This window comes from Phocoena phocoena, chromosome 7, assembly GCF_963924675.1.
Source record: "Phocoena phocoena chromosome 7, mPhoPho1.1, whole genome shotgun sequence".
Lineage (NCBI taxonomy): Eukaryota > Metazoa > Chordata > Mammalia > Artiodactyla > Phocoenidae > Phocoena > Phocoena phocoena.
The window spans coordinates 83,030,838-83,040,903 of record NC_089225.1 but is presented as its reverse complement, the minus strand read 5'-3'; the positions used below and the strand labels follow the sequence as shown (position 1 = coordinate 83,040,903).

Below are 10,066 nucleotides of genomic sequence, written 5' to 3'. Positions count from 1 at the left end.
TCCCCAGTAGAATTGATTAGAGGTCAAATGGGAGCATGTATGCAAATAGGGTTTGAGAGGTAGAAAGCACTATAGAAATGAAAGGTATTGTTGTTGCAATCTTACTGTTATTTCCATAATCGCCAGCTAGTTAATTCAACCGAAAGGAGCAAAAGGGAGGTTTGCCAGATGATTATGTAACCATAGTCCTATTGTTTAGTCTGCAACCACTCAAAACACCATTAAAGAAAAAAGCTTGGGGCCCAAAGAGAAGCACAAAAGTAAAGAGGAGAAATCAGCGCTCCAAGATAAGGAAAAATCAATGACTCAAGTGGCTTCACATGCTAAGCCCTTTGAAGTGGCATCTTCTCTGCTATTTTCCATCACCTATTCCAGACATTCCCCACTTCAGTGCCTTCCTATATGTAGGTTCCATTGGTAGTGGTAACAAGTGTGAATGATACAGAAGACAAGCCACTCAATTATCTCAACAAAGGGTTTACATTAGCATGTGTGAGAGAGACGCAGATAACCTCACCAAATGGTAATTTTTTTAATGCTTAATCCATCGTGAAATAATTTCCTCTAGCTATTGCATTATTTCATGACATTAAAAAGCATAGTATTCGTCCTAAACATGAAAATTTGTGATCTTTGTGTAATTTGTTTTGTATGTTTCAGCAAATTTTTAATAATTAATCTGGTTTCTGTCCCTGCCATTCTACTGACACTGCTCTCTTAAAAGGCATCAGTCACCATCTAATCACTAAACCCCATTTCTTCTTGGTCTGTATCCTCCTTGAGCCCTCGATTGCAATCCTTGCTGTTGCTCAGCTTCTTCCTGGAATCCTCTCATACTTTATCACACTGCATTCTCCAGGTCCTCCTATTGCCCAGATCATTCCTTCAGTATCTTAATACCACTTCCTCTCCTTTCTACTGTCTCCTATAACCAGATTTTCCGTGAAAGTTCCCAGTGCTCTTCTTGTTTCTCCTGATGTGGTTTTTCTTGATGATCTTATCTCCTCCACAACACCTACTATTATCTCTGCAGGTCCATCCACATTCCTACTCTTAAATTCTCTCTAGCTGGGCTTCCAACCACCTCTTAAACTTAGCATATTCATAGGCAAGTCTACTTTTTCTCCAGACTTCCATATTTCCATGAATGGGGCCACCATCTTCCCAGTAGTCCAGGTTCTTGGAGATTCACATTTACGACCTGCATTTAACTTTTTCTGGACATTCTTCTGCTTCAAGCCACCATGGCATATTGCATGTAAACTCACTTATGGCATCTAACACATCCTCCTTTGTAACTTAGTCAATTGTGCATTTACCTATGTTCCCTACTCTATATAAGCTCCTTGAGAAAAACACCATGCTTTCCTCAATTTTGTACACCCTGCAGAGTCTAGCACAGAGTCTGACGCATAAGTATGTTTAGTTGAGAAAGTAAACCTGAGCATTCATCGATACATTTTATTCACGTGTTTCCACTGTCCTTTGTCATCTACGGTCGACAACACTAAACTAAGATCATACTTAATCTCAGTACTCTGAGGAAAACTATGAAAGAAACATTCTAAATAATACCACAACAAGCAGAGCTCTTGCTGTACTGAATTTATTGTGTGAGCAGTCCACAGTTCCAGCCATTGGTTCCATGTGAAAAAAAAGTTTTTTATATTTGGAAGGGACACTGGAATGTGTGGGGAACCAAATTCACATCTCATGCAAAAGCTATTCCCTTGGTCTGCTTCCTCAGTAGTGGAATCCCTTCTCTAGTTCCCTATAATTTGCTTGTTCTGTTATTACTCCCACACTCGGTTATGAGAGCTCTGTATTGTTAAAAGCTACACTCAAAACATTGCAACGTTAATTCAGTGAAAGCATGCACCTCTGAGGGTGACTCAGCGTTGTAAAGATGCCCACGCTCCTGTCTTTGCTGATCACTTCACCGACTCTGGGTTTGATGTTAACTGAGAACAGATCACAAGTTTTAGGTTTAGGGGCTGGTCTTTGTTTTGTTTGATAACAGAATAGGCAGGATAATGGAAAGTAACGTGGTCGAGCTGTCTGACATCCTGGCCAGCATTCCAATGGCAGATGCATGGCTTTACATCCACCAATAGGAGGAGAGCAGATGTTGGGTTTGTTATAGCCTGGGGAACTGAAAAGAAGCTTGCATCAACCTGCACTCTGACACGCACTGAGGTTTAAGAAAATTTGAACAAATCATTCCACTGATCTCTTCTTACTTAAAGGGCTATAAACAGGTAAACTGATAGATTCCTACCTCTGCTCTAAGGATTTTTCCAGATTCATCATTTTATAGAAAAAAAAAATAGGCAATTCATGCTCAAATCTGCATTTTCAAGAGCATTTCATCTAGTTCAACAGTAAATTTTTTTTTCTTTTGATGCCTGGCTAGTGGACAGTGTAATGCTAACATCCATACACCAACACCATTCATGTGTGAAAAGTTTAATTTACTAAGTCAATCAGGAATGCTACAACCACAGAATTGAAGACGTATTTACACCTCAAGTTTGTTTCACATCTAATAATCGTTGACAACATCTCAAGCTAATGTTTGGACATAAGCAGATTGTTGAACATTAGCTGAAAAGAGATCTCTCCCTGAAGCTGTGCTGCTGGATTGTTTTTAAGGAAGTAAAGTTCAGACAGTATCACTCATCTGTTTACTCTTCCCCACTCCCTACAACCTACTTCTCCTACCTGTTTGCAAGCCGTGTCTTTCTTCACTCTCTCACATTCCAGCCAACTGAACAACTCACTCCTCCCCTACACCATCTCTGGATTTTTGCCTCTGCACATTTGATGTTTCTGCTCTGATCTCACTCTCAAATCTCAGTTCCAATGCTACTTCCTCCACAAGCCTTGACCCTCTTTCCTCCAGCCAAAATCTCACTTATCTGTACCCCTCAAATAATTCACATCACTTTCTACTTTGCATTTTTAAATTATCTCTGCCTATCTTGATTTCTCCTGTTAACATGTAAACTAAGGAAAAATTCCACAGAGAATTCTCTTTTATATATATATATATATATATATATATATATATTTAGAGTACAATTTTTTCATGTAGAGGTCTATTAATATACCTTGGAATAAAAGCACAAATGCTTCCCAAGGTATAAATGAGAATGGAAAACTGTCTGTGGCTTGACTGTACTCTGCAGGTCAACAATCTCTGAGTTCTCCCCTGAGGTTAATAGTCATTGGTATGATCAGCATGGCCTCTCGTGACTTTCTTTCCTCAAAATGAGCCACTTCATGTTTGCTGGGTGCCAAGCTCATCCATTGTCAGTGGCTGTTTTTCAGCGTCATGACACAATTTCCATAAGCTCTGTTGAAAGCAAGTGTGAGGCGTGTGTTTTATAACTTGCCATGTAAAAGAGAAAAAATAAACTACCAGTAAGTAGCAATTTTACTCTTTCTATTCTAAGGCAATGCCAGCGATCCTGAAGCAGCCAGCCCATGGTCACTAATGTCTTGCCAAGTGTTCTTAAATTATCAAGACCATTGATGTCAAAGCCAGTCATCCCCCTTGTCTACTGTTTATTCAGTTGCCACATAATGTTTGGCATCAAACTAAGCACTTGAGTAAAAATGTACCTTAACTGTCGAAAGCACAGTCCCTGAGTTCTTGGAATTTTCTTCTGAGTCAGACCTCATTGGCATGAAGTGTCACCAGTAAGTTACAAAACTCAATTTTCACAAAAGAATCTGAAGTTAGATTTTTAAAGCAGTCACCTTGGAAGGCAACATAATTCCAATGATGTGGGCATTGCCTAAAGTTATTTTAGAGCTTTAGAACTGATTTGTTTTTAAAGTCACCTTCTATGTCACATCTATTGTAATCTTTTATCAGAATTTAACATAATTACCACATTTTGTTTTGTTTTAACCTCAAGTGGAATTATCCAGCTTGATTACCCAGAACTGGCTCCAAGTGACCGTTGGTGGTTTTTGGAAATCACATCCATCTTTGAAAGATGAAGATTTTCCACAACCAAGCACATTTCAAAGAAAATGCTAAAGGCCCTGAAGCTTATTCTAAACCTATTTCGAACAACAGCAGCATTATTTAAGTAAACGTAAAATCTTACTGGGAAGGAAAAAAAGACTTGGAATGTTTGTATTTAGTAATATTTACTGTATGGTCACACTTAGCATGTTTCCCCAAAGAACTATAAAAAGCATATAGAAAAATCATTGGGGATTTTATTTCTTGCATTTACGCATATCACCTTTTAAAGAACATTTTCAATTAATAAGAACACATCCTCTGATGAGAATTAACTTATGTGGGAGCCAAAACATTGGGTCTGAGAGCCAAACTGGACTCAGCAAAACCTACAAACACACCTGACAGCTGTGTAGTTATTGGGGAATGGCCCACAAATTTTAGTTGTTTCTTATGATTCAGTTTAATTTGATTTGGGTACTATAGGATCTCTCTCTTTTTCTAAATCATGCAAAAAGTTCAATGAATTAGGGCCACCAACATAGATGTTTTGCATCTCTGCAGACACTCTCCAAACCTGGTACATAAGCACTGGAACCTTAGCTGCCCTTGAACTTGGGGGTATTAAGACATCGCGGTGGACCACATAGCGTATTTGACAGAGTGCAGCTGAACCACACCATTTGGCCACATTGTACTGTGTCATGAGGGGAGAAAATGATCAAGACCAAAGGTGGTGAGGTAGACCCAGTTTCCTATGTCGCGTAAGTGTACATTTTGCCAGTGTTATATGTGTTACAAATACATATTGACTTTTCAACCACTTAGCTGACCTGCTAATGGTATAGAAAGAACCTACCTAGGACAATCAAAACAATCTAAGCTATGAGTATGCTAAATAAAGTCCTGCAAGTAATACATTGCAGAATTATTATTATAAACATCATCTTTATAGAAATAACGCCTTAAGAAAATACCTCCAATATTACAAAGGTTGTGAATTATTTAATGAAGAATTCTAATAGTAAAATAGTTTCAATAGTTAAATAGTTGGGATTATAATAGCTCCATTTACTGAGCACCTATTATGTACATGTAGTGCGTTCTTTCAGGTAACTATTAACTGTCTTCACTTGACAGGTAGAACAAATGAACCTCAGAGCTAGTAAATGGGTGAGGTCTATGCTGTGTAGCTAGACCCAAAGTGAAGGTCTTCCCTGGAGCCTAATTTCTGTAAATTTATCTCAGTTTTCAGGAATAATTTGAGTGGTAATAAGAGAAAGAAGGAAAGGAGAGAGGGAAGGAAGGAAGAAAAGAAGCAGGGAAAGAAGGAGGAAGGGAAGGAAGGAAGGAGGGAAGGGAGGAAAAGAGGGAGGGAGGGAAGGAAGAAGAAGGAAATAGGTACCGCAACATAATATCCATTGCAGATACTCTATTCGCGGTTTCAGTGATTCCATCTGCAAACTGACAATTATTTACATGCTATTAGTTCTCTCTTTTTAGTGAGTCCAAAGGAGTACACAGTCATTTGCCAAAGTGAGAAGGGAGTTGTTGCTGGATAAAACAATGCTAACTCCATATATTATAGTCCCTACCTTCCTGAGCTTATATTCTGTAAGAGAGTTTGTCTTTTTTTTTCTCACTAACACATCCCCAGTGTGTTAGTGGCACAGTGCCTGTCAAAAATTGTGCCCAATATATTTTTCACAGAACTAGAACAAAGAACTTTACAACTTGAATTGAAACACAAAAGAACCCAAATAACCAAAACAATTTGAGAAAGAAGAACAGAGCCAGAGGAATCATGCTCTCTGACTTCAGATTATACTACAAAACTTCAGTAATCAAAACAGTATGGTACTGGCACAAAAACAGACACATAGATCAATGGAACACGTTAGAAAGCCCAGAAATAAACCCACACATTTATGGTCAATTAATCTACAACAAAGGAGGCAGGAATATACAATAAAGAAAAGACAGTCTCTTCAGTAAGTGGTGCTGGGAAAACTGGACAGCTATATGTAAAAGAATGAAATTAGAACACTCTCTAATACCATATACAAAAATAAACTCAAAATGGATTAAAGCCCTAAAAGTAAGACCAGATACTATAAAACTCCTAGAGGAAAACATAGGCAGAACACTTTTTGACATAAATCACAGCAATATTTTTTGGACCCATCTCCTACAGTAATGGAAATAAAAACAAAAATAAACAAGTGGGACCTAATGAAACTTAAAAGCTTTTGCACAGCAAAGGAAACCATAAACAAAACAAAAAAAACAAACTACGGACTGGGAGAAAATATTTGCAAATGATGGGCTTGACAAGTGTTTAATTTCCAAAATATACAAATAGCTCATACAGCTTAATATCAAAAAACAAAAAACCCAACCAAAAAATGGGCAGAACTAAATAGACATTTCTCCAAAAAAGATGCATATTTGGTCAACAGGCACAAGAAAAGATGCTCAACATCATTAATCATCAGAGAAATGCAAATTAAAACCACAATGAGCTAGCACCTCACACCAGTGAGGTGCTAGCTCATTGTGGTTTTAATTTGCATTTTGACTATAATCAAAAAGAACACAATAGGGCTTCCCCGGTGGCGCAGTGGTTGAGAGTCTGCCTGCCGATGCAGGGGACATGGGTTTGTGCCCCGGTCCGTGAGGATCCCACATGCCGCGGAGCGGCTGGGCCCGTGAGCCATGGCTGCTGAGCCTGCGCATCCGGAGCCTGTGCTCCGCAACGGGAGAGGCCGCAACAGTGAGAGGCCCGCGTACCGCAAAAAAAAAAAGAAAAAAGAAAAAAGAAAAAAAAAGAAAAAGAAAAAGAACACAAGTAACAAATGTTGGCGAGGATGTGGAGAAAAGCGGACCCTCATACACTGTTATTGAGAATGTAAATTGGTGCAGCCACTATGGCAAACAGTATGGAGGTTTCTCAAAAGACTAAAAATAGAACTACCATGTGACCCAGCAATTTCATTCCTGGGTATATATCCAAAAACACGAATCTGAAAAGATACATGCACCCTAATGTTCATAACAGCATTATTTACAATTGCCAAGGTATGGAAGCAAGTGTCCATCAACAGATAAATATAAAGAAGATGTGGTATATATGTGTGTGTGTGTGTGTGTGTGTGTGTGTGTATGGTAAAATACTACTCAGCCATAAAAAGAATGAAATTTTGCTATTTATAACAACATGGAGGGACTTGGAGAGTATTATGCTAAGTGAAATAAGTCAGACAGAGAAAGACAAATACTGTATGATATTACTAAATACTGTATGATAGCTTTTCTGGTCAGCAGCCTGAGAGGGTAAAAGGAATGATGTCTGTGTCACTAGTCTAGTGTCAGCACTGCTGTAGTCACTGGTAGCTCCACATGGGAAGAAACAGTGGATAGAAGGATGGCTGTGATGATGGCGTTTCTTAGGACACCTTTGGATTAATCATGAAAACAACTACTCTCTGAGCAGCTGCAGGCAGCGTTTAGTACATAAACCGTGTAAGTTACTGTAAATATGTTGACAGAATTATACTTACTCGTTTCCAGGTGACCTCTAGAAATGGTTCGCTATTCACTTGACCCAGAAAATCCCACAAAATCATGCAAGTCGAGAGGTTCAAATCTTCGTGTTCACTTTAAGAACACTCATGAAACAGCCCAGGCCATTAAGGGTATGCCACCAAGTATCTGAAGGATGTCACTTTAAAGAAGCAGTGTGTGCCATTCCATCATTACAATGGTGGAGTTGGTAGGTGTGCCCAGGCCAAACAGTGGGGCTGGACGCAGGGTCTGTGGCCCAAAAAGAGTGCTGAATTTTTACTGCATATGCTCAAAAATGCAGAGAGCAATGCTGAACTTAAGGGCTTAGATGTAGATTCTCTGGTCATCGAGCATATCCAGGTGAACAAAGTCCCCAGGATGCGGCACAGGACTTATAGAGTTCACGGTCGGATCTACCCATACATGAGCTCCCCGTGCCACATTGAGATGATCCTTACTGAAAAAGAACAGATTGTTCCTAAACCAGAAGAGGAGGTTGCCCAGAAGAAAAAGATATCCCAGAAGAAATTGAAGAAACAAAAACTTATGGCCCAGGAATAAATGCTGCAAAAAATAAATGCAAATAAAAGTTTAAAAAAAGTACTGTATGATATCACTTATATGTGGAATCTGAAATATACAACAGTCTAGTGAATATAACAAAAAAGAAACAGACTCACAGATATAGAGAACAAACTAGAGGTTACCAATGGCGGGGGAAGCAATATAGGAGTGGGGGAGTAGGAGGGATACACTACTGCATATAAGATAGGCTCAAGGATGTATTGTACAACACAGGGAATATATCCAATATTTTATAGTAACTGTAAATGGAAAGTAACCTTTTAAAATTTTATTTTAAAATTTTTTAATAAAATTAAATTAAAAAAACAGACTCACAGTTATAGAGAACAAACTAGTGGTTACCAGTGGAGAGAGGGAAGTGGGGAGGGGCAAGATAGGGGTAGAGGATTTTTTTTTTTTAATTTTTTTCTTTTTTGGCTACACCACACAGAATGTGGGATCTTAGTTCCCCGACCAGGGATTGAACCTGCGCCACCTGCATTAGGAGCACAAAGTCTTAATCACTGGACTGCCAGGGAAGTCCCAGGGGTAGAGGATTAAGAGGTACAAACTACTAAGTATAAAATAAGCTACAAGGATATATTGTACAGCTCAGGGAATATAGCCAATATTTTGTAATAACTATAAACAGAATATAACCTTTAAAAATTGTGAATCACTATGTTGCACACCTGAAACCTATATTATACATCAACTACACCTCAATAAAAAGAATAAGAAGAAACTTTTTAAAAACTGTGCCCAATAAATATTTGCTGCTGAAAGCATGTTGAAAGAGTATTTTGAGGGGGGTTATGGGCAAGTTTAGGGATGAGGCTTCCTGGGACAATCATAGAGCAACAGAAACCACCCCTACTCAAAAGAACCTCTCAGGGACCTACCACCACTTGGAATTCCAATTGTGCTAACAGGTTTCTCTTTGAAAAGGTAAGATAGAAGGCATTCACATCTCAGTGCCAATGTTTTTATTAGGTAAACATCTTTTGGAGGGACAGGGGGAGTCAAAGAGAAGGGATTGGGGAGTTTAAAAATTTAACTAAGAAAAAGATTCCTACTGCTCCCCCAACTTCCTCCCCTCTTCACTCCAACTTTTTAATAAGTTGTCTTCTTGGGCAAGAGAGTCCTTTATTAAACAAGACTGAAATGTATCTAACTGCCATATCAGTGTCTCAATAAGAAGATGCCTCAACTTGCGCCTGACCTCAGATCTAACTTCTGCTACTTTTATGCATAACTACAAATGTGTATTCTTAGCCTAAGTGTTTTTGTTTTGTTTTGTTTTAATTTATTTGGCTGCTTCAGGTCTTAGTTGCGGCATGTGGGATCTAGTTCCCTGACCAGGGATCCAGCCCAGGCCCCCTGCATTGGGAACGTGGAGTCTTAGCCACTGGATCACCAGGAAAGTCCCTAGCCTAGCTTTTCTAATTCATTAATTCACCATTTGGCCTTAACTGCATAACAACATCTATGTCTTAAGCTGTGATTCTCACAAATTATTTTCCCAAGTGCATGGAATATAGTAATATAGAGTTATAAATAAACACACAACATAGTGCAAAATAACCTACATTCTTCGAAATAGGAATTGGTTTGCTCTGAGTCTTTAGCAGTGTCATGGAAAAAGTGATGCTCTTACGTTCACAAGTCTCCAAGTCCTAGCCCTGCTATTTATTATGTGTTTGACCTTGGGCAAGTCACAGCCTCCCTGAGCTTCATTTTCCCCATCTGTAAAATTTTATAATAGCGTATACCAAATGGAGCTGGTGGGAAAATTAAGGCAATAACATATGGGAAAGTACGTTAAAAACTATAGAACTGTATACAAATATAAAGTACTATCATCATTTGAAGAAGCAGAATTATAGGAGATAAACAAACTTGGAGTCCAATCCTGGCTCCACTGTTTTTGAGTGGTGTGACATTATGCAATTATATAATCTG

General features: G+C 38.7%; 1 non-coding gene and 1 pseudogene across 1 annotated transcript; both read left to right on the top strand.

The window, feature by feature from the left end:
• Positions 1–7,404: 7,404 nt before the first annotated feature.
• Positions 7,405–7,470, top strand: LOC136126153 (small nucleolar RNA SNORD58). The gene has a single exon (XR_010656051.1). It is a non-coding gene; the product is annotated as a small nucleolar RNA SNORD58 (small nucleolar RNA).
• Positions 7,471–7,559: 89 nt separating this feature from the next.
• On the top strand, positions 7,560–8,101 carry LOC136125850 (large ribosomal subunit protein uL22-like; annotated as a pseudogene).
• Positions 8,102–10,066: the final 1,965 nt, after the last annotated feature.